Genomic DNA, 26,716 nt, shown 5'->3' on the forward strand with positions numbered 1-26,716 from the left:
CTGTCGGCATACACCACTTCCCATAGCAAGGTCTCGTGGTGGAAAGTACCAGTAGTTAAAGCCTTCATGGAAGGAGTAAAGAGACTTCACCCTCCTATTTCAAACCCACCACCAGGGTGGGACCTTAATGTGGTGCTATCCAAGCTCATGGGACCCCCTTTCGAGCCCATGCATAAAAGCAGTCTCAAACACCTGACTTATAAAACGGCCTTCTTAGTAGCTATTACTTCTATATGAAGGGTCAGTGAAATTCAGGCTCTGTCAGTGCAGGATCCCTTCTTTACTGTCCATAAAGACAAACTGGTTTTACGCACACACCCTAGGTTCTCACCTAAGTTTATATCAAAATTCCACGTAAACCAGTCCATCGAGCTTCCGGCTTTCTTCCAGGACCCTCAAAGCTCTGCTGAGGTGAAACTACACACCCTAGATGTGCGTAGGGCGGTCCTCTATTATGTAAATAAGACCAGACCGCTAAGAAAAACAGATCAACTGTTTGTCTCCGTAGCTACAGGCAGAGAGGGGGATCGCGTCTCTAAAGGCGCCATCTCGAAGTGGATTATTAACTGTGTTACTCACTCTCTGAAAGAACTCTGCCTTTCACTCTGCCTTTCACGCCAAGAGCCCACTCTACTAGAGGCATTGGGGCCACTCTGGCTTTCATTGCAAATGTACCCCTTGACACCATTTGCAAAGCAGCTACTTGGAGCTCTATTCACACTTTTACTCAGCATTACTGCATTGACACCCATTCCAAGGCAGATACACTGGTGGGAAAACATACAAATGAATAGGTCCAAGGATGCTAGGCTCAGAACAACACCTCCACATGTATTATCAAACTCTGCATTGCTAAGGAAGGAAGCACTCTTCAATAGTATGTTGTAGAGATAAATCTCATTTTTTTATATTAGAGTTGTGTGCAAAAAGACAACATTTAGAGAAATTAAGACATTCAAATGGTTTGCTAAAACAGAACAATCAGACAAAAAAACAGAAAGATATTTACAACACACAGTGCCAAAAAAACATTTTTTGGGACAATCTCCAAATTGTGTGTGTGCAACAAACCCGACTCCTATTAGGATTTGCCAAGAAATTCACATATTACAGTGTACATATTCAAGTCAACATTTGTGGAAAACACATAGAACAATGGTGGGTACACAAAATTATTTTTCTTGCGTAAACAGCATTAATGTGCTGTAGTTTTGGGGGGAGTAGTGCGTCTACACCAGGTGTTTCAGCCGTTTCTAGGTGGGCTAGGTGTGCCTCATCTTTAACACGGCCTTCATCAGGACGGAGTTCTGTGTAGATTGGCGTCTGTGCTGCAGGGGAAGGAGACTAGAGTCAGGGGGGTGTCTGAGCCAAAATTATTTAGTTTGAGTGAATCACGTGTGGTTGATGTAAAATCAAAAAGCACATAGCTTACCTATGGGTTAATAGATTTCACAGGCGCTAAATTTGAGATCTGCTAGCCGCGTGGGCTGGTCTCTGTATGATCCTGTTGCAAATAACAGAGAACGAGAGAAGCAAAGGGAGGTTGAAGCTAAACATGTCCCCGTTTAAAAAGGTATGAAAAAAAGTTCAGGGAAAAAAGTCTTACCTCTCGCTGGAGGTCGAAAAATGCTGATCCAGGGCGGTATCAGTGGGAAACAGACACGGCTTGCACAGCTAAAAAATATATATGGCTCAAGGTGAGTGTGGTTACCTAGTAACAACTGTCTCATATATATAGCAGTAAGTGCAGGGTTTATTTTAAAGTACCTGTGAGGGTTGCAGCATGGGCAGCCTGTCTGCAAAAAAGTACGAGCTGGAGCTCCTCAGGCTGCTGAGTCACAGATGAGACTGCAGGGGCCTGACTGCAAAGCGTTGGTAACGCTGTTGCTAGGTCCCTGTAGGTATTTATATGTCGGCCATCTTGGAATGGCCCTAGGATCGAGTGGGAAACAAAATGATGGATTCTGCTCCATCCGGGGGGCACAAAAAAAGCTCAATCAATTTTGGGTGTGATTAGTGTCAACGCGTGTCTAAAAAGTTAATTTAGACAATATTGTTGACAAACGGTTGTCATGGCAACCGTAAGCATTGCGGAGTGGCATTGGTTTTTTATACTCTGAAACAACATAGCTAATGGCCCCATGAGGTTGTGATTACCGAAAATACTTCATTTCAATATGTTGTGGCATGGACCACAAAATGTGTATGTGTCTCAGGAATCTCAGCAGAGAAAAACCATAATTAAGTAAGTGGACAGTTTGTATTGTATTACTGACAGCCCGAGAGGGTGAGAATTAGGGCGTGTCGCCTGGAAACTTAATACATAGTTTCATACTGACAGAAAACATTTGGAATTAACAAAGAAAGTATAGTTTTTCATGTAGGTGATTTCATACATTGACCAAAAAAACACACACAGTGCCATAATGTCTACTGACTTCTGCATTTCATGAAATGAAAAATGATCATAGTGTTAAGAAGTTCATAGCTCAAACTCAATCATTGGGCACATGTCATTACAGGAAAGACTTCCATTCAACTGACACATTTAGACCAGCCTGAACGGAGTTAAGTCTGTGGACCCACCGTTGTTCTAATTGGGTCAGCGTTTTGTTCATATCCCCCCCCCACGCTTTGCTGGTTTCACTTTTTGGAGGACAAACCATCTTATATCAGTATCACTATGGTTCTTACTGATAAAATGCTCTACTAGGGGCTTGTCTGCTACCTTGTTCCTGATACAGGAACGATGTTCAGAGATGCGCATTTTGATGGCACGTGTGGTTTTTCCTATGTAGAGGAGTTTGCAAGGGCATTGTATTACATATATGACACCCTTCGTGTTACAGTTTGTAAAATCTTTCATTATCCATTTAACTTGTGCATGTTCGAAAGATTTCTTTTGTAGGATCAAAGGGCATGCCACACATTGACCACATTTGTGATGTCCAACTATCGGAGGTAAATCCCATAGTGTGTTCTGTGTTTGTGGGGGTGGCTCTATGAAGGTGTGTACTAGAGCGTCTCTTAGATTTCTGTTTTTCTTGAAAGCAAAACATGGCACATTGTGCAGAGTGCCGGGGTGTTTCACCAAATGCCAGTTCTTCTTGATGGTTTTCTGGATCAATAGGCTCAAGGGTCCAAAAGTGGTGACACATACCAGTCTTCCCAAATCTTTTTTCGGTTTGTTTGCCAAACACATTTCTCTAGGTGTATGTTTGGCTCTCTTTTTGGCTTGGTTGATGGCCTTTTTTGGATAGCCTCTCTCTGCAAGTCGTTGGGTTAGTCCTTCCGCATGTTGTTGGAATTTTGCCAGGTCTGAACAATTTCTTCGTATACGCAAAAATTGTCCGTAAGGTAAATTGTACTTTAATCCCATCGGATGATAACTTTGGAAGTGCAACAAAGTGTTGCGGTCCGTGGGTTTTCGAAACAACTCAGTTTTTAGTCGATCCCCGGTCTTGTAGATATGCAGATCCAAGAAATCTATTTGGTGGTGGTCCCAATGCATGGTAAAATTAATGTGAGTATTTCTTAAGTTGATCCAACTGTGGAACTGTTGTAGTTCCAAAGGTGTCCCCTGCCATATAATAATCACGTCGTCAATGTATCTCTTCCATAATGAGATGTTTCCTAGGAAGGGGTTGTCTGGCGTGAAGACATGGTTCTTTTCGTAGCGGGCCATATATAGATTGGCAATGTCCGGGGCGAAAGTAGCGCCCATACTCACACCTTTAGTTTGTTTGTAGATTTGGTTCTGAAACAGGAAGAAATTTTCAGACATTGCCAATCTAGTGCACTCAAGGATGAAATTTGTGGGGGTAGAATCTAAGTCTTCTCTGGTGTTCAGGATGTCACGAATGGCTTCTAGACCTTCTTGTTGTGGTATCGATGTATATAGTACCTCGACATCCATTGTGACAAGGAGACTATCGGTAGTGAGGATGATGTCGTCAAGTAAGTTAATAGTGTCTGTGGTATCCTTTAGGTAGGAGGGCATTTTGATTACAAAAGGTTTTAGAAAATAGTCTGTGTAAAGGGACAAAGGTTCCAGGAGGGATTTGCACGCCGATACAATCGGTCAACCGGGCGGTTTTTCTGAATTTTTATGCATCTTTGGGATGATATAGAAGGCTGGGATGCGTGGGTTGGTTTTGTTCAAGAACATCTTCTCATCTTCACATATCCAACCTTGCGTTAGGGCGTGTTGAGTGAGGCTTGCAATTTCGTCTTGGAGGACCTTGGTAGGGTTGTATTCCAAAGGTAGGTAAGCTTCTCGATCACCCAGTAGTCGTAGGCACTCAATCTTGTAATCAGAGGTATCCCAAACGACTATGGCGCCCCCTTTGTCTGCGGGCTTGATTGTGATTGATCTGTCGGTTTCCAAATTTCTCATAGCAATCCTTTCTTCTTTGTCAAGGTTATCGCTGTAGAAGTTGTCTTTTTTAAAACCAGCTAGTATGGTCTTGGTGACTATCTTCTCAAAAGTTATGATCTCGACGGGAGTCGAGCCAGGTGGAGGATAGAACTTGGATTGTTCTTTTAAACCTGTGGTGTTGTCTGACTTATTCTGTGGTTGTTGTTGTCCAGTGTCTCTGCACGAAGGTAAGTAAACTTCAAAAAAATGTTTCAAACGTACATTTCTGAAGAATTTCCGCAGTTCTAATTCAATCTCAAAAGGTCGTGCCTTTTGGGCAGGGACGAAGGATAAACCCTTGGCGAGGAGCCTTAATTCTGGTGGGGTCATAAAGCGGGTGGATAAGATGAAGACTGGTATCCCTGGTTCTGTCCTTGGTTTTGGTACCACTGGCGCGTTCTCATTCGCTGTCCTGGTTGCGTCGGTCGTCTCCTGGGTCTTCCTCTTTGTCCGCCCCTGGGAAAAAAAGGTTGTGGTTGCTGTTGCGCTGTAGATCCCGGTAGGCTTGAGGTACTTCCACTCCCACTGGAGGAGGTCCCTGCGAAATTGACTGATCTACTTCTCCGATTGTAGTTTTGGCTTGCTTGTAAATCTGTGTAGTATGTAGGTCTGAGAAAAGGATAGGTTTTTTCTTCTGAATAGTTCGCTAGGTCTTTTTTGAACTTGTCCACCTTCCTGTCCAGTGTCAGATTTTTGAACTTGGTGATTTCCAACTCCAATTTATCCAGCTTATTGTCATGATCTCTGCTTCCAAAAGGTCAGGGTTTTCCCAACTCCCTTGGAAGCAGATCCATAACCCAGGTTCCGAGTGCCAACCAGTCCCAATTGGGACCTTTTGGACCCAGTCCTGGCGCCAGTGGCACCAGGCTCATAAATATGCCCAGTCCCAGCGCTGGAAGCGCCGGGCTCATAATGCTTGGGTGGACTTACCTGCAGCAGACCATGCTGCTTACTTGCCTGCCAGTTGAGCCTCTGATCCTCTTCTGCTTGGAACTACTTTTCCTGTTGGGTGGGGCAGGAGCCACTCCCTAGATTCAGAACACTGGAACTCTTCTGGAAAGCAGGAACTCTTTTCTTACCTAGGCGTGGCTGTGGAAGGAGACACCTAAGCACTACAGGAGGCTATTTAAACCACACCCGATGGATGAATCTTGCTTTGCGTTATTCTGCATCCTCTGCAGCAGAACGCTCATCGTGTCTTCTGCATCTGATCCTGGGCCTAAGGAAAAAGGCTTACCATCCTGAATCCAGTCTTCAGCAACACCTATAAAGACAAGAAAGAACAGGTTAGCATTACGGTCTTCAGTGACAGCTCTTCACTTACCTGGTCCATCGGCTGTCACCAACGCCTCGCGCTGCATTCCGGCATCTGAAAGACAAAAGCTTACCAACTCTTCGCACGCTCCGGAGGCCTTCGGCGCTGCATCCCGCATCTGAAAGACAAAACAAGGTGCGTTTAAAGACATTGGGGAACTTTAATACTCACGTGCCATTACTCCTTTCCACATCTAACCCAGTGGGTATTCCGGCACCCTGCAGCCGCTCCGAACTTGTACCTGCAAAATAAAAAGACAGTTAGAGCGCATCGTGAAGCAGACAACAAGCGCTTACTTACGTGCTTCCAGGCGCTTCTATTCATCACACGGGCTCCATCTTCAACTCACTTCAGCCCGTCATCCGCCATCGCCGGAACCCTGCAAAACAAGAAACATCATTACTAAAGACTTTAAAGACATTAGAATTACTCGAAACTTACCGTTCGTGCAGTAAACGACGGACAGTAGTCCTCTGAAGTCAAGAGGCCTGCTCCCCTTATCCAGTGAAGAACTGGTTACAGCACCCTGCCCCGAGGCAGATGGAGAGCACGGCGTTCACTTACCTAAGACATCTTACCCTTCAAGTCAGACATACAGTGCACAGAGGTCCAGCCCAAAGAGCCAGCCGTGTGTTACACATCACCTTTGCAGATACGGTATACGCCCAGTCAAGACCGGCGCCTCTACGGGAATCAGGTGAGCGTTACAGAACGCAAAGCCTACCACAAAACTCCCGTCCAGGCGCTATGGAAACCTCAGATACCGACCAGCTAGCCCAGTTACTTGGGGAACTAAGGGCAGAAGTGCATGCAGCCCGTCAGGAAACGAACGCTCTAAGAAGGGAACTGATTATTTCCAAGGAGCGAACAGATGATCTCGCTAGACAATTGCTACAGTCACAAGCCGGACAGACCCCGTTACCCGCATCTGGGGAAATCTTCCTTCTACATCCTCTATGAATCCAGTGCAGATCAACCTACCTGGGAATGTACCTCTGGCTCCGCCCGAACGATTTTCTGGTGACCCAAAGAGGTTTGCAGTATTTATCAATCAGTGCCGGTTGCATTTCTTATGCCGGCCAGCAGCCTTTCCAACTGATCAAGCTAAAGTAGCTTTCGTGCTTTCGTACCTTAGTGGCAATGCGGCAGACTGGTCGATCCCTCTAGTAAATCAAGATGATCCGGTCCTCCATGATTTTCAAGCTTTTCAGCTCAGTATGGAAAAACTGTTTGCAAGACATTCACAGGGGCAGGCCTTGGACAATGAGCTTCTTTCGTTGCGACAAGGTAATCAAGACCTTTTGGCTTATATTGCGTCTTTCAACAGACTGATAGTGGAAACTCAATGGCCTGAGGACAAAAGGATTACGCTGTTTTATAGAGGTCTACGTGGAGAGCTCAAAGATGTGTTAGCCCAAGTAGTGAATCCCCCACAAGATTGTTCGGACTATATAGACTTAGTCGTTCAAATAGATCACAGACTGCAGAACAGGAAGGCCGATCGTTCCAAGTTTGATGCTCGAGTATTTTCCAAACCGCCAACTCCTTCCAAAGGAGTAGACTCCGGGGAACCCATGCAAATAGGGGGTCTGAAAGGTCCTCTAACACAAAAGGAGCGGGAAAGGAGAAAACAGTTGCAATTATGCCTCTATTGCGGAAACTCAGGGCACTTTCTTCGAGACTGTCCGGTGAAACCTGCAAAGAAGGCAGTAGGAGCTGCAGTTACCAAAGTTACAAACTCTGAGCAGGGAAACGACCTCGCCCGACAAGACTAGAGGTCCTCTTGCCGAGCGTGAAAACCAGTTCCGTGACCTCGCATTTCGTGATACCTATGGTCCTCATTAGCCCTGATAATCCGGATCGATTACATGCAATTGAAGCTTACGTCGACAGCGGTGCCATCGGCAATTATGTGGATCATGAAATGGTTTTGAGGATGAATCTAACTCTTTGTCCCAAGGCTGTAAAGGACATCATTACTACGGTGGATGGTACGGAGATAGCCTCCGGGCCAGTAACGCATACCACTCAAGAGGTGACGTTAGTAAGTCAAGATGGACACCATGAGAAGATTGTGTTCGATGTGATCAAGGCCCCTCAGTTTCAGATTATTCTAGGAATACCTTGGTTAGAGAAACACAATCCTCTGATCGATTGGCGAGCAAGAACGGTCGAGTTTCCAGAATGTGTCTCTACTTGTCACCCTCCACCTGGTGTTGCACTGGCAGCAATTTCTTCAGAGACTCCCCAGTTACCTCCCGAATACCTAGAATACCAAGATGTTTTCCGGAAGGATCAGGCTAACTCTCTACCTCCTCATAGGTCTTATGACTGCCAGATAGACCTGATACCTGGATCTACTCCTCCTTGTAGTAGAATTTATGCCCTCACCGAGCCTGAGAACCTTCACCTTCGACAATACCTGGATCAATACCTGGCAAATGGGTTTATTCGTCCTTCCAAGTCCCCTGCTTCTTCAGCTTTGTTCTTCGTTCCAAAAAAGGAAGGAGACCTTAGAACTTGTATAGATTATCGCTCCCTGAACCAGATCACCGTTAAGAATAGATATCCGTTACCTTTGATCCCTGAACTCCTGGACCAAGTCAGAAAAGCATGCATATATACAAAGCTGGATCTTAGAGGAGCTTACCACTTGGTACGAGTAAAAGAGGGCGATGAATGGAAGATGGCCTTCCGCACCAAGTATGGGCTATTTGAATATCAGGTCATGCCCTTCGGACTTTGCAATGCCCCGGCCGCCTTTCAATATTTTATGAACGATGTCCTCAGAGAGCTCATAGACGTGTGTGTTGTTGTTTACATTGACGACATCCTCGTTTATTCTTCATCGGAATCTGAACATCGGAAAAACGTGAAAATGGTCCTCGAAAGATTGCGTCAACACAAACTTTTCGCTAAGTTGGAAAAATGTGTTTTTAACGTGACTGAAGTTGAATTCTTGGGATTCATTTTATCACCTGGCGGAGTGCGTATGGATTCAAAGAAGGTCGATGCAGTTCTCAAATGGCCATCACCATCCTCCGTAAAAGGTGTGCAAAGCATGTTAGGCTTCGCTAACTTTTACCGCAGGTTTATCCCCGAATTCTCTCGAATAGTCCAGCCCATCACTGCCTTGTTAAAGAAAAACAAACGTTTTGAATGGTCTACCGAGGCGGAACAAGCTTTCCAGGATTTGAAGACTAAATTTATCTCTGCACCAATCTTAAAACACCCTCGCCCCGAACTCCCCTACATCGTGGAAACTGATGCTTCAAGCCTTGCCATGGGGGCAGTTCTATCACAAAAGGACCCGGTAACCAATCAGTTGCATCCCGTGGCATTTTGGTCCCGCAAATTCTCGCCTCCTGAAATCAATTACACGATTACTGACAAGGAACTTCTGGCTATCAAGTCTGCCTTTAAGGCTTGGCGGCATTATCTGCTGGGGGCCCGACACACCGTTACTGTGATTACGGATCACCGAAACCTGCAATATTTGAAAACCGCAAAAGCCCAATCCTCTAGACAACTCCGTTGGGCATTATTCTTTGCCGAGTTTGACTTCATAATTACCTATCGACCTGGTACAAAGAACGGTAAAGCTGATGCCCTTTCTCGGATGGGAGTGGAAGAACACTTGATCAACCCTAAACCTGTACCAATCATTCCCGAACAAAGAATTCTGGGTGTAATCGCCACAGAATCCATAGAGGAAGTTAAGGATAAGGCCAGGCAACTTGTAACTCCAGCAGACATACAGAATTGGCATCTGCAGGGAAAGGACTTTGCAGTAAAGGACAACTTATTGTATTTCCAAGAACGATTATACCTACCCAGCACAGATTTACAGAAAAAAGTAATCTCTTGTTATCACGATTCTTTAATGGAAGGACATCCCGGTATGGCCAAGACCTCAGAAAAGATCAAGCGCTACTTCTGGTGGCCGTCTTGGAAAAAAGATATCAGAGACTTTATAATGTCCTGTGGAGTATGCGCCCAAAACAAGAGTCAAAAGGAAAGACCAGCAGGCCTCTTACGCCCTATTGACATCCCACCTCGCCCTTGGCATACACTTTCTATGGACTTCATCACCGATCTACCTCCATGCTCCGGATACAATACGATTCTAGTAATCGTGGACTTATTCTCCAAGATGGCGCATTTCATTCCGCTCAAAGGCTTGCCAACAGCAGCAACTCTGGCCCGAGAATTTCTCGAAAACATCGTCCGACTGCACGGTTTTCCTTCGGTTCTAATTTCGGATCGAGGTAGTCAATTTATTTCTCATTTTTGGCGAAGTTGCTGTCGGTCGGCTCAAATTGATGTGAGACTATCGACCAGTCACCACCCTCAGACCGACGGACAAACCGAGAGGACCAATCAAACTCTGGAACAGTATTTACGCTGCATGCTGCAACAAACTGAAAAAACTTGGAAAGACATCCTTTGGATAGCCGAATATGCCTACAATAACTCTGTCCATTCGGGAACTGGGAAAACCCCGTTTTTTCTTTTGTACGGCAGTCACCCTCGAACCTCGGAGTTGGATCCCCTCCAAGATCTTGAAACACCAGCAGTAGACTACCTGCATTCTACAATCACCCAAGCCTTTAAGGAAGCTGTTTCTCACCTTCAAAGGGCTAAAGAACAATACAAGAAAGGAGCAGATCAACATCGGAAGGAAGCCCCTCAATATCAAGTAGGGGATCAAGTCTGGTTATCCACCAAATATCTACCTCTAAAAGGGCCACGCACATTCAACCCAAGATACCTTGGTCCCTATTCCATCACTACCATAGTAAACCCAGTAGCGGTCAAGTTGGACTTGCCCCCGCACATGAAGATACATCCGGTCTTCCACGTCTCTCTATTAAAACCCGTGCAACCTCAAACCCGACTAACTAAATCTCCAAAACCTATCCTAGTTGATGGAGAACTCGAGTTTGAAGTCAAAAGCATTCTGGACTCCAAGATCTCCAAATCTAAACTATTTTACCTAATTGACTGGAAAGGCTACGGCCCCCAAGAGAGATCCTGGGAACCTGTTGAATATGTCCACGCTCCTCGCCTAATCAAAAGATTTCACCGAACATTTCCTGACAAGCCAAAACCCCCGGAGAAGCCCGGTTTGGGAGGGGCCTTGAGGGGGGGTACTGTCATGATCTCTGCTTCCAAAAGGTCAGGGTTTTCCCAACTCCCTTGGAAGCAGATCCATAACCCAGGTTCCGAGTGCCTTTGGACCCAGTCCTGGCGCCAGTGGCACCAGGCTCATAAATATGCCCAGTCCCAGCGCTGGAAGCGCCGGGCTCATAATGCTTGGGTGGACTTACCTGCAGCAGACCATGCTGCTTACTTGCCTGCCAGTTGAGCCTCTGATCCTCTTCTGTTTGGAACTACTTTTCCTGTTGGGTGGGGCAGGAGCCACTCCCTAGATTCAGAACACTGGAACTCTTCTGGAAAGCAGGAACTCTTTTCTTACCTAGTCGTGGCTGTGGAAGGAGTCACCTAAGCACTACAGGAGGCTATTTAAACCACACCCGATGGATGAATCTTGCTTTGCGTTATTCTGCATCCTCTGCAGCAGAACGCTCATCGTGTCTTCTGCATCTGATCCTGGGCCTAAGGAAAAAGGCTTACCATCCTGAATCCAGTCTTCAGCAACACCTATAAAGACAAGAAAGAACAGGTTAGCATTACGGTCTTCAGTGACAGCTCTTCACTTACCTGGTCCATCGGCTGTCACCAACGCCTCGCGCTGCATTTCCGGCATCTGAAAGACAAAAGCTTACCAACTCTTCGCACGCTCCGGAGGCCTTCGGCGCTGCATCCCGCATCTGAAAGACAAAACAAGGTGCGTTTAAAGACATTGGGGAACTTTAATACTCACGTGCCATTACTCCTTTCCACATCTAACCCAGTGGGTATTCCGGCACCCTGCAGCCGCTCCGAACTTGTACCTGCAAAATAAAAAGACAGTTAGAGCGCATCGTGAAGCAGACAACAAGCGCTTACTTACGTGCTTCCAGGCGCTTCTATTCATCACACGGGCTCCATCTTCAACTCACTTCAGCCTGTCATCCGCCATCGCCGGAACCCTGCAAAACAAGAAACATCATTACTAAAGACTTTAAAGACATTAGAATTACTCGAAACTTACCGTTCGTGCAGTAAACGACGGACAGCAGTCCTCTGAAGTCAAGAGGCCTGCTCCCCTTATCCAGTGAAGAAACTGGTTACAGCACCCTGCCCCGAGGCAGATGGAGAGCACGGCGTTCACTTACCTAAGACATCTTACCCTTCAAGTCAGACATACAGTGCACAGAGGTCCAGCCCAAAGAGCCAGCCGTGTGTTACACATCACCTTTGCAGATACGGTATACGCCCAGTCAAGACCGGCGCCTCTACGGGAATCAGGTGAGCGTTACACTTATCCTTAGCATCCTGAATGGATTTGTTTTCGAGAAACTTTTTTTCCAAATCGATTAATTCAGCGCCTTGTTTTTCACATTCCTCTTTAGCCGTGTCTATAACCAGAATCAACCAATCGCGGCTGCATTTATTTCCAACCCCACTAAAGTTTTTCGTGAACTTAGGGTTATCTGTAAATACCCTGGGGATGTTCCGTACCTGGAGATACACAAGTGGGACAAGCGGTTCTAAGACACTTATTTGCTCATGACCCTTCTCACATCCCACCTCCTTCTTCAGGTACTGCTCGCTAATCTATGCACAGCATGTAATCTAAGCAGATTCCACAAGCCTCGGAAGGGATACATTACTCACCGTAATCGTATTTCTGATGCTTGTATCTGCTTAGATTCACATGCGACCCACCCTTCCTCCCCTCTGAGAGAAGGCGCATGGTTGCTTGTAGTCTTACCTTTCTATCTATCTGCTTGGATTATCTGTACTCACGCTACTCCTCATGCTACCTCATGTCAGAAAAAATACAATATGAGGATCCTAGACGCGTGAGGGATCTTGGGTACAGTGGACGCCACACTAGGGATAGTATTACTGGCACGCCATGTGTCGACGCCCATTTTCGAGTTTCGAAAAACAAACTGTAATACTCCGCAGCTTCCACTAGATGTTGGCCTATGCACAGCATGTGAATCTAAGCAGATACAAGCATCAGAAATACGATTACGGTGAGTAATGTATCCCATATATATATGTATAGATACAAATAAACAAACATACACTTAGATATATAAGAATTTGAATATAGGGAACATCACTGTTAAGCGTGAGGCAGAAGAAAACTTCATCTTGACCACCACAACACTGCTTAATCCCTCAGCAGGCAGGCAAAGAGATCACTGCGTCTGACGGGGTCTGAAACGGAGCGTCCTCCATTTCAGCGAGACTGTATCACCCGGGGGTCCAGATTCTAAATAACTTTTGCCATACAATGCTCTCTCCTTTATGGGGGCATTTCCCTGCCCTTCTTCATTGTGTTCGGCTGAAGAGCAGATCACAAGTCGAAGGGACAGAGGGTGGAAAAATCCAGTTAGAAGTGGAAAAACCCAGCACCCCTCTCTCTCTCATTCATTCCCAGACCCCTTATCATGCACCTGAAGTGTGCTCCGACTCCCTTTCTGTACTCGTCCTTCAATGGACAATACAAGAACTATTCTCTGCAATAAGTCAACTCCGATAATATTTATGTGACCTTGCTCTGTTTTCGCTGCTACTTGCTTATTCTGTGGGGCCCGCGGAAACGCAGACTTTATTACTGTGATGGGAGATGAGTGTTCAAAAATGGCTGCGCATCAACGCCATGTTATGCTGGCTCGCATTTTCGCACAAGCATTACACTCCACCCCTTGAACACTCAACGACCATATCCTGATGGCCGTTTAGAAGACACCCAAAATCTACAAATCATTCTCCATACATTAGGAATACATGAAGCACAGCAACAAAAACAAATTACCACAATGGCAATGCCAAAAAGCCAAAGCAACGCAGAACGCATTGCTTCCGGAATCCATGATAGCAAGTTTTCCCACCAATCTCCATCAGGATCCTGTGTCACTTGTGCCATCAGATCCTTAATACCCTTGATATGCCTCTCAATAGAGAGGGGAAGGTCACCCAGATCAAAACAACACATGCCTTCAACTGTTTCACAACCCAAATTATGCTTCAAAAACAAATAATCAATAGCTGCTCTGTTTTGTAAAATAGCTTTTCTAAAATTTCTATTGTCTAACAACAACTCAGTCAAAGCCTGTGAGGTTTCATTCAGCCCCTTAACTACCAAACAAGCAAGTTTAATCGTAGTTGTATAACCCCCAGCGGCTAAACCCCAAATTCCAATAATAGAAATAGCCAATGCTAACACTTCAGCTTCAGAAAATAAATGTACTTCAGAATTGCAATCTGGAGTCAAAGCAGTATATGAAGCGGCACGTATAGAACGTGTAATAGCTGGTTTCATTGGATACATCATTAAACCAAGCAGTGTCAAAGCACACGGGCCACCTGAAATATTAGGAATGTACGAATAAGTAAAATTACCACAAGAAAATAACCAACCAGGTGGAAGTTTTACATGGTTCAGGTAATGATAGTAAAGTTAAATATCATATTATTCGAAACATCAGTACACACCTTTATAGATCTAGTACATAATCCTTTTAACATCTTTGTCAAGTTTCAACTGTGGACATTTTCTGATATAGGTCATGAGATAGCAAACGTCTGCAGGAGCAATATCATGTGTCATAATACGGGTCATGTTCCTCCATTTGTGAATAGTATCATCACATAATTTACAGTACTCATAAATGGAGAATGAATTTTGGATATCTGAATGCTCCACTAAGGAATCATGCAAAATTCCAAATAAATCTTTCAAAACCGAAGTAGGCGTTGGAATCGCCACAAGACAAGTAGAAATCAAATCTGCTGAGCTGTGAACATTCGTTAGACAGAAATGCGAAATGTTCAATACTCGCTGGGCCAAAAAGACCCAAACATTTTCGGGTTGCCTGACCAATGCTGAATAACCGTGATGGGAAAAAGAAGCTGTAATTCCAGAAGGAGGCAAAGGCAGGATTTTATTTCTTTGCTCACGCCGTTTCCTGAATGCAATATGATAGGCTGCAACAGACGCATCCTCAGGTGCAAAGCTGATGAGTGGAGCATTAGTCCTCATCCAGATTCCCTGCTCCCCTTGGATAATAGGTCTCACAGGCTCGATTTGGTTTCATTTGCAAGGCTGGTGTTAACAAGCACATTAATGGAGTTTCACTGTTCGCAGCGAGACTGCATCACGTGGGGTCCACATTATAACTAACTTTTGCCATACAATGCTCTCTCCTTTATGGGGGCATTTCTCCGCCCCTCTTGGTTGTGTTTTGCTCTCGACCGAAGAACAGATCACAAGTCGAAGGGACAGAGGATGGATTAATTCCCAGACCCCTTATCATGCACCTGCAGTGTGCTTCGACTCCCTTTCTGTACTCATCCTTCAATGGACAATACAATACCTATTCTCCGCAGTAAGTCCACTCGGATAATATTTATGTGACCTTGCTCTGTTTTCCCTGTTACTTGCCTATTCTGTGAGGCCCTCAGAAACCCAGACTTTATTACTGTGATGGGAGTGTTAAAAAATGGCTGTGCATCGACGCCATGTTATTCTGGCTCACATTTTTGCACAAGCATTACAGCAACACAATCCTGAGGTCCTCTACATGTTCCTCCAGGTGGCACTGAAGACTGCAATATCATTCAGATATGCTAAGCAGAAATCATCCATCCCATTTAGCACATGGTTTACAAGCCTCTGAAAAGTGGCAGGTGCATTTTTCAATCCAAAATCCAAAGGGCATTACCCTGAACTGGGAAAGTCCTTCTGGAGTTGAGAATGCTGTCTTCTCCTGGGCATGCTCTGCTAAGGCTATTTGCCAATAGCCAGTGAAGGCAAGCGTCCCTAGATAGCACGACCCTCCCCGCAATGAGAGGCAATAATGGACTCTCCCACGAATGGGAATAAGGCTAGGACCAAGTGCGGGTGAGCTTAAGGGAAGCTTTATCTTAGTCAAAATAGGGCATGCAAAGAACTCTGCAAACTCTGAGAGCGCTCTGTCTGACAATAGCAAAGACACGCGTTTATATTTACAGAAAGTGTCATAGGCACCTACACACTATAGTGGGCACATGTACATGGGGATTGGGTGGCGTCAACTAACTATATGTGCAGCTGTGATGCATCGCTCCGTGGTTGGTGGACAACGCCAGGTGCCAACGTGGGGTGGGCAGGTCAGCTGGGCTCATCTGGGAGGCGCTGTCCGGTCAGGCGTGGTCAGTGTCATTGATGGACGTCTTTCTTGGCTTTCTGTCCTAAGGGCCAGGCACACCCCATTCATTCAATGCTGCAATGTCAGTTGCCCTGTAAATCCTACAATAGGTTATTCTACAGGTTAATACAATATAGGAGGAATGCGCATTAGGTGGGATACTTTGGCGATACATCAATACAGGGTTGCTGTTATCCTGTTGACTAGGTATCATAGGCCACGGGGTCTGATCTCAGGGCACGGGGTAAGCTGTCCGAGCTTTGGGTCTCGTTAGAAGGATGCTTTTACACAATGTTGGTGCAATATTAGGTGTCTTCTTTTACAAGCGTCATTAATCTGGGGTGAACTGGTGGGTCGTGGGACCTATGAGGGGGCACCTCTGGCCTCTGGTTATGGCCGGATTTTGCTGCTGGGCTGTAAATAATTCAGGTGGCTGTTCCTGGCCATGTGAGCTGCGGGGGAATCATGAATGCTTGATTGCAGCGGCTCCAGCCGAATTGGGGGAGGTGGAGCGGTGTAGCTCGGCCTTTGTGTTCTCTGGCAGGCTTCAATGGGAAGGAAGGGGGGGCGGCCTTGGATAAGCCTGCGATGATAGTCTTTTCGCAAGATACAAATTGTATTGAATTGCATTGAAAACGAGGGGATTCGTATAATGTAATATTGTATAATGTATAATATACAATGTCTACAGGGTTACACGTCCATAATGTTTTGCACTAGTACATAGTTATTTTAGAACACGTTAACTATATCAACAGTTCTATTAGTCACTACAGGGTAAGTATTTGCAAGATTATCAGCTCTAGCATCACATTGTAAACACAATACGTGAGGTAGCATTAGGGTTGGTGGAGCGCGCAGGAGCAACAGACCACTACGGTTGACAGCAGTAATACATGTTTAAACCTGTACATTTACATTTGATGGCACTCTATGTTTTTCATTAAACAATTTACATGAGCTCACAATACTGTCGCGCTTATGTTCCTTTGCACTCTAGCAGCATCGGGGTAGTCATGGCATGCGGACTTGATATCATTCTCTTTACATTAGCCCTAGCAAAGAACATAGTAGGAGGCCAGGGGCACTGAGTGTGTGAACATACTGAGGGGGTTTGAGTATCATGACCATGTGGTCACACAATAACACATTCTTCTATTCGTACAGTGTTTGTACAGTTTTGACACGGGGGTCGTGCAGAAGGAATATTATTGTAATGCAATATTTATATATATACGTATGAACAGTTTCTCGGTGTGGGATTGGGGCTTTTGTTTCATCGAGGACGGTTTACAGTTATTTTCCAATCCAGCCCCGCTACCCGGGTCACGCTGAGGATAATGATGCACTACGGAAGGTGAAAGATGCAGTTTTGCTCTAACACTAGCTCATGTCCGACTGTTCGTGGGAACGGGCTCTCAGCGGATCTGCCAGAGAGCGGAGGCAACAGGGGCAGGCGAGGACTCTCTGAAGGTGGGGGCCGTGCTGTAGTGCACGAGGAATCATGTCTTAAGATGGCGTTCTGCTTTTCAAAATGGTTCCCAGGATCTAGCCTAATATAGTACGTGTGGTCCATGTGTCGGCCAGTGGTCCACCCACCACCTGGGCCCTGGTGGCAGGGGGTCCCCTGGCGAGCCATAGACATCACAAGGAGGGGATTGTGGGGGAGGGGGGTGTCTTTGACCTGTCCTCCCATACATTTCCCCCCTTTCGTTACTTAAGTAACGAATACCCTAAGTCACCCAACCGCTCACATTCTTTCTTCTCAGCCACCGCTTCGTCCCATGCCGGGGTGCCCTTTATGGGCATCCAGGACCTGCACACCCCCCTCAGGCTTTCTCCCCTTCTAGCATATTTGTCTGGAGTACAAGTCAGGTATATACAATCCCTATTCCCCTCCAAGTCTACCCACACCTCTGTATACCATTCAAGTTCCCGCGGTTCTCTGATTATTGTGTGCCACAATCTGTCTACTATATCCCCGTTGCGGTATACCGGCACCATCTGGTATTTAGGCCCAGGCTCTTCGCCTGTTTGCACTTGAGCTTCCTGCATAGCTTGCACTGTGCCTCGAGCATTGCCCATTGTCACCATCATCAATGTACCGTTTGGTACTGCGCCTGCACAACATCAAAGGCCCATCTGGCACACACAAAAAATAAGAAGTAGAAACACTACTGTGGGCATTAGTAGTTTGACAGTCATTCCCAACCATGATGGGACCCAGGAGAAGAGGTTGTCGAACCACATGCTTGCTTCTGCCCCACCTTCCGTTTTCATTCTTTCTCCTAGGTTGTGCACTGCTGCGATCACGTGGGACAATGTACCATTATCTGCGTCTTCAGAAGGTACGAAAGTGCAACATGCACTTCCAATTTTTCAGCAAACACCTCCGTCCATTGCTGTTAATAGGTCTCGGACATACCTATTTTGCATTGTCATTAGCCGCAGGGCTCTCAGCTCTACCTTTATCACGTTGAACCCTTCCTCAGTATCGTTTGCTAACTGGATCAGCTCCCAGCGTGTTATTTGGAGCCACTTAGCATTGGCCCGTGCCTGGATGCTTGGAATGAGTGAGGCAAAGAAAGTCTCTGCAGAGCTAAACAATCGATATCTGTCTGGGATCTTTGCCAATAACTCTGATGATGCTTTGGAGATGTAGTTTGATGATTGCCTGTTTCGGGACAGCATTTCTTCCTTGGCGCCAGAGGACAAAACGTACATCTGCGGTTCCTCTGTTGGTTGGGCCTTGTTTTCGCGGGGTGCGTCTTGCCCTTTCCTGCCCCCACTAATGTGACTCTCTGGTATCACCATTGGTGCTGAATGTAGTGTGGCCAATGAGCAACTGCCGCTCCATGATTGTGGGAGATGCAAGTATGCCTGGCGGCCACACACCCAGTAGGTGTCCATGAGTGCTACTGTCCCCTTCCTCATGTCTGGGATGGTGAGAGTCCTGTTGCAGTCTTTGTTTATTCCCATTGCGGTCTTTCCTTCCCCCTGGAAGCATAGTTCATAGGTTATTTCTTTCTGCAGTTTGAACGGTTTTTCAATGGCAGTCACCCATGTTAACTTTGTGATGTGCTCCTTCCAGATGGGTGTACACATTCTTTCGATCCACTGCAGCTTTTCAGGTGACACTCCCCGCAGCGCCTCCGCTTTGCATGTAACTTCTTCATCTTTCCATCTGTTGTCTGTGAATAATGTCCCCTTTATGACAAAAAATGGTTCTTTTAGGCATATTACGCCTTCCACTTTCAGGTAGTATGTTTTCTCATTCAGCAGCATGCTAAAAGTAATTTCGTGTGCCTGAAAGGTGTTCTTAATTCTGCACAGCGTAAGATGAAGGAGACATTGGGCATTTATCAGAGGCAATTCTTTTGGTAGCAACACCTTGGGTGTTCCTGTGGCATGTGAAATAAGGGAGCAGACATAGCAACTCTCATTTGTTGTTTGCTTGGCAGTTGCGCTCATGTCCGCATACCACTTATTAGTCTGGTGAGGGTGTCTTGGATCTTCCATTTCATCTAAACCCAGACCATATTACTCGTCATACTTCCGGCTTCCCACCTCCCTTTTCCTTCTAATATTTCTAAGATATCTCGCAGCTTCATGGGCAATGTGTGATCTATACCCCCCTTTTCCCACATCCGCCTCTTTCCATTCATCATATAGCAATGCAAACTTTTCTGCCATCTTTTTGTTCTCTTCTGTTATTCTATGATGTAATGTACTGGCTGCTGTAGGGGTGGTTACTTGTGTGGGCGGGGTGGTGGGGGTATTGTAAAGCCACGATATGACAGAAGGGTTGCGGTCATTCAGGCTGTGGATATTGTAGTTAGAGACATTTGGCAGGGGAGTTATGCTAACATTAATTTCAGTACTGTTTTTCTTGGAGTCGTTGATTGTTTTGGGTGGTTTCGTGTTATACCCCCACACAAGCTGGTATCCGTTCCATACCAAAAAATCACCTTCTTTTACCCTTTCAGTTGTTATATTTTCATTTGCAATATTACTTCTGTTCCCCTCTCCCCCCTCATTTATCTTGACAGAGATGAATGCTATGAACCAATATGTGCTTATACCAAACAGTATCACAAAAAATAATACGATGCACACAGACAGTCCACATTCATACGAATATCTACAACTTTCTACTATAGCATTTCTATATCCCGATATTCTATTGCTCTCCGTTGCGGGCTGCCCGTTCGTTGCCATTGTTCTTCCTATTTAAAACATAAAAGTGCATTAAGTATATACATGTAAACATTTTCTTTTTGTACTGTAGCCACCAGACAATTATAGTGTGAGATAGAGGGAGAGAGAGGGGATGGGTGGAGAGAGAACGAGAGAGAGAGAGAGCGAGAGAGAGAGAGACATATTCTCATTCATATTTGATCACTTTTTCTATTTTCTCATTTCAACTATTAATGTTATTCATTTATCTTTTTCTCGTACCTGTAATTCAATTTCTTTGTTAGCATATTAATATACCTGATACACTTCTTTGTAGCTGCACCTTTTTCATTCAAATTTTCATTTGTTATTGTTTGCTGTTGTCTGTGCCTCCTCATTCACTTCTTCCTGAACATTATTGTAGGCCCTCCATACGTCTGTTAAATGTATCCAGTACCTCAGCTCTTTAACCTTGACTGCTGTGGGGGTACAAAAAACTACCTTGTATGGGCCATGGAATCTTGGGGCACTCCATCTGCGCACAAAACTCCTAACATAAATAAAATCCCCTGGCATCAATTGTCCTGGGGGACCCTGTTCCACAAATGACACAGCTGAGTTTCCCTCTTCTCTTGTAAATGGCGGTGAAAGCTGTCTTGAGATTGCACGCGCTGCCCCAGTCAGTTTTTTCAGATAATCAGTAAACTCATCTCCTAATATCGTGGCGCTTCTGTGTGCATCTGAGTGTCTACGCAGCAGAGAATGTGCTGTGTGCATTCTTCTCCCCATCACAATCCCGTGCCGAGACAAGTGGTGGTCCTTACTTGGCTGGTTTCTCAACTCGAATAGCGCTAGGGGTAAGCAATACACCCAGTTCAGAGTGAGAAGCATAGTTTAGCCAATCTTCCTTTTAACAGGCCGTTGATCTTCTCGACAACGCCATTACTTTGAGGGTGATAAATCGAGCAAAGGTTGTGTTTGATCCCCAATAATGCAGTAACTTCCTTGAACAGTTCGTTCACAAAATGAGTGCCGTTGTCTGAGCGAATCACGTCACAAATTCCCCAGCGCGGGAATACTTCCCTCACTAGGAACCTCACGGCGCACTTAGCATCAGGACATGCACATGGACCAGCCTCAACCCATCTTGAAAATGGACATACAACTACTATCATGTAGCGTGCCCCATTACATCTTTCCCCCATGTCTACATAATCAATATATAGTTCCCGGAAGGGCCCTGTTGGTTTTGGAATTGTCCCTCTTAGTGTCCGTAATGTCATCCCAGAATGGTATATTTGACACGTTGTGCACTCCATTGCTAATCTTGATATATGTTCCTGGAGCCCTGGCACAAACCAATCTTCCTGTATCTCTGCTGCTATGTGTTGTTTGGCATTGTGTGCTGGAAAGTGTAATTGTTGGAACGCTATCTCCATCAATTTAATGGGCATCACCACTTTACCTGTGTTATTTTGGCGCCATAGTAAATCTGTTGCTGATTGGCTGCAACCCTTTTTTTCCCACAATGCTTTTTCTTCATTACTTGCTCCTTCCTGTAATTCTAGTATTTGCGATATGGGCATGGCATTGTACCCTTCTGGTAGTTCCTCAATCGCTTGTTGCTGCAATATGTACTCACTTGCAGCTTCCTTTTGGAAATATGACGCCTCCTTGGCGGCAGCGTCCTCCGCCGCGTTTCCCAAAGATACAATGGCCCTCATTACGACCCTGGCGGAAAGTAACTGACCTGACCGCCATAGCGTAAATAGCGTTTCCGCCATTGCACGACGGAGTAAAGTGCGGCTAATTCTGACCCATCGGGCACGAGCACTACGCCATGGCGGAAGTGCAAAGTCCGCGATGGCGGAAATGTCCCCAAAACGCCCTCACCGCCGTCGTACGGCGCCCTAGGTGCAATTCCGCCACCCATCATAGCGGTCACCGTAATGAGCGGTAATCGCAAAATACGGTGACCGTAAATATACGGAAACGGAAGTAAAAACATGGGCCCGGAACGGGAAACAGCACGCCGTACACCTATAAAATCAGAATCCCAACACAACCATTAAAAATCCTACCCTGAGACACATCCCAACCCGTTAGCCACCCTAGTGAAAACAATCAAAATGGGAAAAGTTGCGAAAAAAGCATGCGACCGCAAGCGGCAGGTCCACTTCTCCCATGAGGAACTCACCGTGCTCACAGAGACCCTCCAGGAGAATGCTGCCGTCGTCTTCTCGACGCAAATGACCAGGACGGCACTTGCGAACAAGAAGGCCATATGGGCCCTGGTGGCACAGCGGGTAAGTGCGGTGGGGACTGCACCCCGCAACCCACAGCAATGCAGAAAGCGATGGGACGACTTGCGGATACGCGTACGGAGCATACTATCAGCCAACCGTAACATTGCCACAGCTACCGGGGGAGAATCGGAATCACCCATCAAGTTGACCCCCTGGGAAGAAATCTGTGCCTCCACCATTGGAATGGAGAGTATAGAGGGAGTCGGAGGGATGGAGAAAGGAGTGCAGACATCCGAAGAATCAGGTAGGTGGGCCAAATAAAACAATGCTAAATCCACAATGTCCAATCATGTGAAGTACCATGTGTCCACATAGTGCAACAGAAACACATGTCCAGGAGAACGTCCACATACATTGGCCTGATAGCGCACTTTAAAAGTCACATTAAATACATAAATAATCAAAAATCCTAAAAACACCCTCTACACGTGCAGCATGCACACCCTAACTGCAGGCTGCAAAACAACTGCATCCTCAATCCACACAAAAATGAAACCACCTCCAAGGCCCTGACCCAAATCACCCTCAGGTACCACCCCAATGCATGTGATACATTGCCATTCCAATTTCCACAGACCCATAAATAACGCTCGCCCTCCTTTACTCCAACACAGGGTCCGATTCAAACGACGAGCTTCAGGACACCCCTACCAGCACACCTGCAAAGAGGGCCAAGACCAACGGCCAAAGACCCTCCACCTCAGCTGCACGGATCAAGACACGGCAGCAGCACAAATCAAGTGGCAGCACACAGGAGGGGACTTCAACAGGCACCCCAGCAGCCAGCATGCCCACAACAGCAGCACCACAGGTCCCCCCAATGGATGCCACAGAAGGCACTGCTTCTGGTGGCAGCAGCACCATAGGTGACACTGCATTAATGGCAGCATGCTCCGACACAGAAAACGGTGCTGTCGATGTAGGATCCATCCATGACCTGTCTCAATCCCCCTGTTTGTTTCATCCCGTAAACCATGAGGATACCACGCAGGGGCACCCACAAGACGACGACTGGCCATCCCCCACAAGCCCTGTGGCAAGGCAACATGAGGTGATCAGCCCCTCTGTGACACCACCGCAAATGGGCATGGCCCAGCAGAGGCAACAGTCCCTCGACCAGGTGATCGTGCAACAGCAGCAACTGGCCACGCTCCTCAAGGAGCATGCTGATGAATGTGGGGGTACTAAGGCAGCCATAGAAACATCTACTGAGACACTTAGGGCAGAAATGGAGAGAAGTACAGAGACACTAAGGGCACAAATGGAGAGAAGCACCGAGAGCCTGAGGGTACAAATGGAGAGAAGCACCGAGAGCCTGAGGGTACAAATGGAGAGAAGCACCGAGAGCTTGAGGGGGGAACTGCATGCGACGTCCAAAGACGTATGTGCTGAACTTGCCGCTGTGCGCCGTGTGCTCACTGAGCTCTCACAAACCCTTAGGGACATGCATGGACGTGAGCAGGCAGAGACATCATCCGTTGCAAGTTCCGTCCAGGGCAGCCCCCAACGTAGATCTGGGAGGAACCTGCGCTCCACAGGCAGGGGTGCCCCTGATACCCGGAGAGGGGGCTTGCAATAGCGTCTGCCCACTGACAATGAGCATCTTTGGACACTGGTGTTCGGGGGGGAGGTAGGAGGGTGGAGGGGGTGTGTTGGGCTTTCTTGGGTGGCGGGTCGATGGGGTGTGTAACATAATTTCACATATGCTATAAACATTTCACAATCATCCAATGAGATGTGTGGACATTGATCTTTGTGTACGAGGCCTTTATAGGCGTACAGTCCATATTGTGCATGTTCCAGACACACACAGTGCCACAAGTCCCGTGTCCATGTATCAGCCACCAGGCGTGAGTGCTAGAAGCATGAATCTATGATAATCTGACGAATTTCACGGCCCTCCTGTGCCTCGCGGACTCCTTGAGGTGCTGCCACATCCCCACCCTCATCATGACCATCTTCAGGTGCTTGCAGTTCTGCGTCAGGGGGCATGGGCACATTTCTACGTACGCACATGTTGTGTAGCATGACACATGCCATGACCATCTTTGCAACCTTCTCATGGCGGTACAGGAGTGCCCCGCCAGACCTGCTGAGGCAGCGGAAACGAGCCTTCAGTAGGCCGAATGCCTGTTCTATGACTACAAGGGTACGTGAGTGGGCATGGTTGTAGTCCTCCTCATGCTGGTTCTGTGGGTTCCGGAGTGGTGTAAGGAGCCATCTCTTCAGTGGATACCCGGCATCACCTGTATGTGGACAATAAAGGATGTTTGTGGAATGACATTGCTACGTACGCATCCCCCCCCCTTCCTGCCAGGTCATTGCCGCATCACATACCCCACATTATCATGCATGAAATGAGACTCACCGAGTAGCCAGGATCTGTTCCCTGCTTGTCGCTCCATGTAGCGTGGTATTGTAGAGTTCCTCAAGACCATAGAATCATGGGTTGATCCAGGAAATCGGGCACAACAATGTGTAATGATCCTGTTGGAGTCACACACCATTTGTACATTAAGAGAATGATATTGTTTTCGGTTGCGGTACTGGGCCTCCATGGCATGTGGGACAACCAATTCCACATGGGTGCAGTCGATGGCACCAATGCAACCCGGTATGCCGGCAAGTGCATGGAATCCCACTTTTGTGTTTGTAATCTCCTGCTCCGAGCGTGGTAAAGAGATGTAGTCGTCTGCGTGCTTCAGGAGGGCATCGAGCACTTGCAATAGTGTCCGTGACAACAGTGGCTGTGAAATGCCATGCAACTGTCCGACTGTGTGCTGGTAGGTGCCTGTGGCCAGGAAGTGGAGTACAGACACCACCTTCAGTAGGGGTGGGATGGCGGTTGGGCTATCTATCATGCTGACAAGGTCAGCGTGTGTCATGTCCACAATGGCGGTTATGGTGTCCCGGTCCAAACGGTAGAGGGTGTGGATCTGCTCATCAGTGAGGTTGAACGGATGAGCTCGGAGGCGTGGGATTGCGGGCTGCCTGCGTGGTGGTAGTGGCTGTGCTGGTGGGCCTTGCTGGCCCTGCCTTGCCCTCCTCCTCCTCCTGCGTCTCCTCTGTGCGGCCGGTTGTTGTAGTAGTTGGTGTTCGTCTTCTTCTTGAAGTTGGAGTACTTGCAGTGCTATCAGGTCCCCAAGGGCCAACATCGCTAGTCCTGCCGGTAGCATTTTGGAGTGGGTGTGGTTGTGGGAGGGGGTTGGGTGTGCAATTTATGTGTTTTCAGGCTGTATAGCCTCCACCTGTGGTGATTCATTCCACCTGTGCAAGCTGCAACCCCCTTTGGGCGAGCACGTCCCGCACACAACGCTGCAATTTGACGCATGTCATCTTGCTATTACAATCATGTATTTAATCCCGATGGCAGTGAAATATTGCTACATATGTTCATTCTGCTATGGTCCCATTGTTTCACATACTATCTTTGCAGTCGCAAACAAACTTGTGAAGGGTCAGTGGAATGTAGTACTCGATTAACGGTGGACCCTCATGCAGCACTGTACCGAGGTTCACCGACGGGCGGGGCGTCCCATTTGTGAGTGAAGCCAGTTGCCATTTTCACACACTGCCGCACTACATGGATGAATTCGTGATTTCAAGCGGTCACAGATGCCTTTTCGACGTGATGTTGCAAATGAGGAATTCGAAGGACAGCGCTTTCGGTTTTCAGCTAGCGGCGAGGAGACGCCCACAGGTCTGACTGCAAATATAACGTTCTATTGTTTAATGTCCTTCGGACAGGGGCCATGGCGAGAATGCAATGATTGATATGAATAGTATGGGATGCGCAATAGCGTAGTGGACGATAAGGCCGGACGTTCCCAAATACATGTTACTTCACAACACTGGAATTCCGGGCTGGAGCACAGTGGATTTTGCAGACTGCATTACGCACAGACTCAATGGAAATTTCACATGTTATGTGAGTAAATAATCAGGCGTTTTCATACCGGGATGAGGGAATGATGTATGGATGCATGGACAGATGATTTAATTGAGAGTTTGCCATGTACATGGCTTTTTGGTATCTATCCACTTCCCCTGCGCTATGTGATGCAGAGCTGCCATAGTGGGACCATCGTCTATCTGCACTTGTTGAACCCTCCCTGTCGCGACGCGCCTTCAAACACTTGTGTCTATGCACGTTACTAATCCCATCTAATGGATTCTGTTTTAACAGACG

The sequence above is a fragment of the Ambystoma mexicanum genome, chromosome 8 (genome assembly GCF_040938575.1).
Source record: "Ambystoma mexicanum isolate Mex_15411 chromosome 8, UKY_AmexF1_1, whole genome shotgun sequence".
NCBI lineage: Eukaryota > Metazoa > Chordata > Amphibia > Caudata > Ambystomatidae > Ambystoma > Ambystoma mexicanum.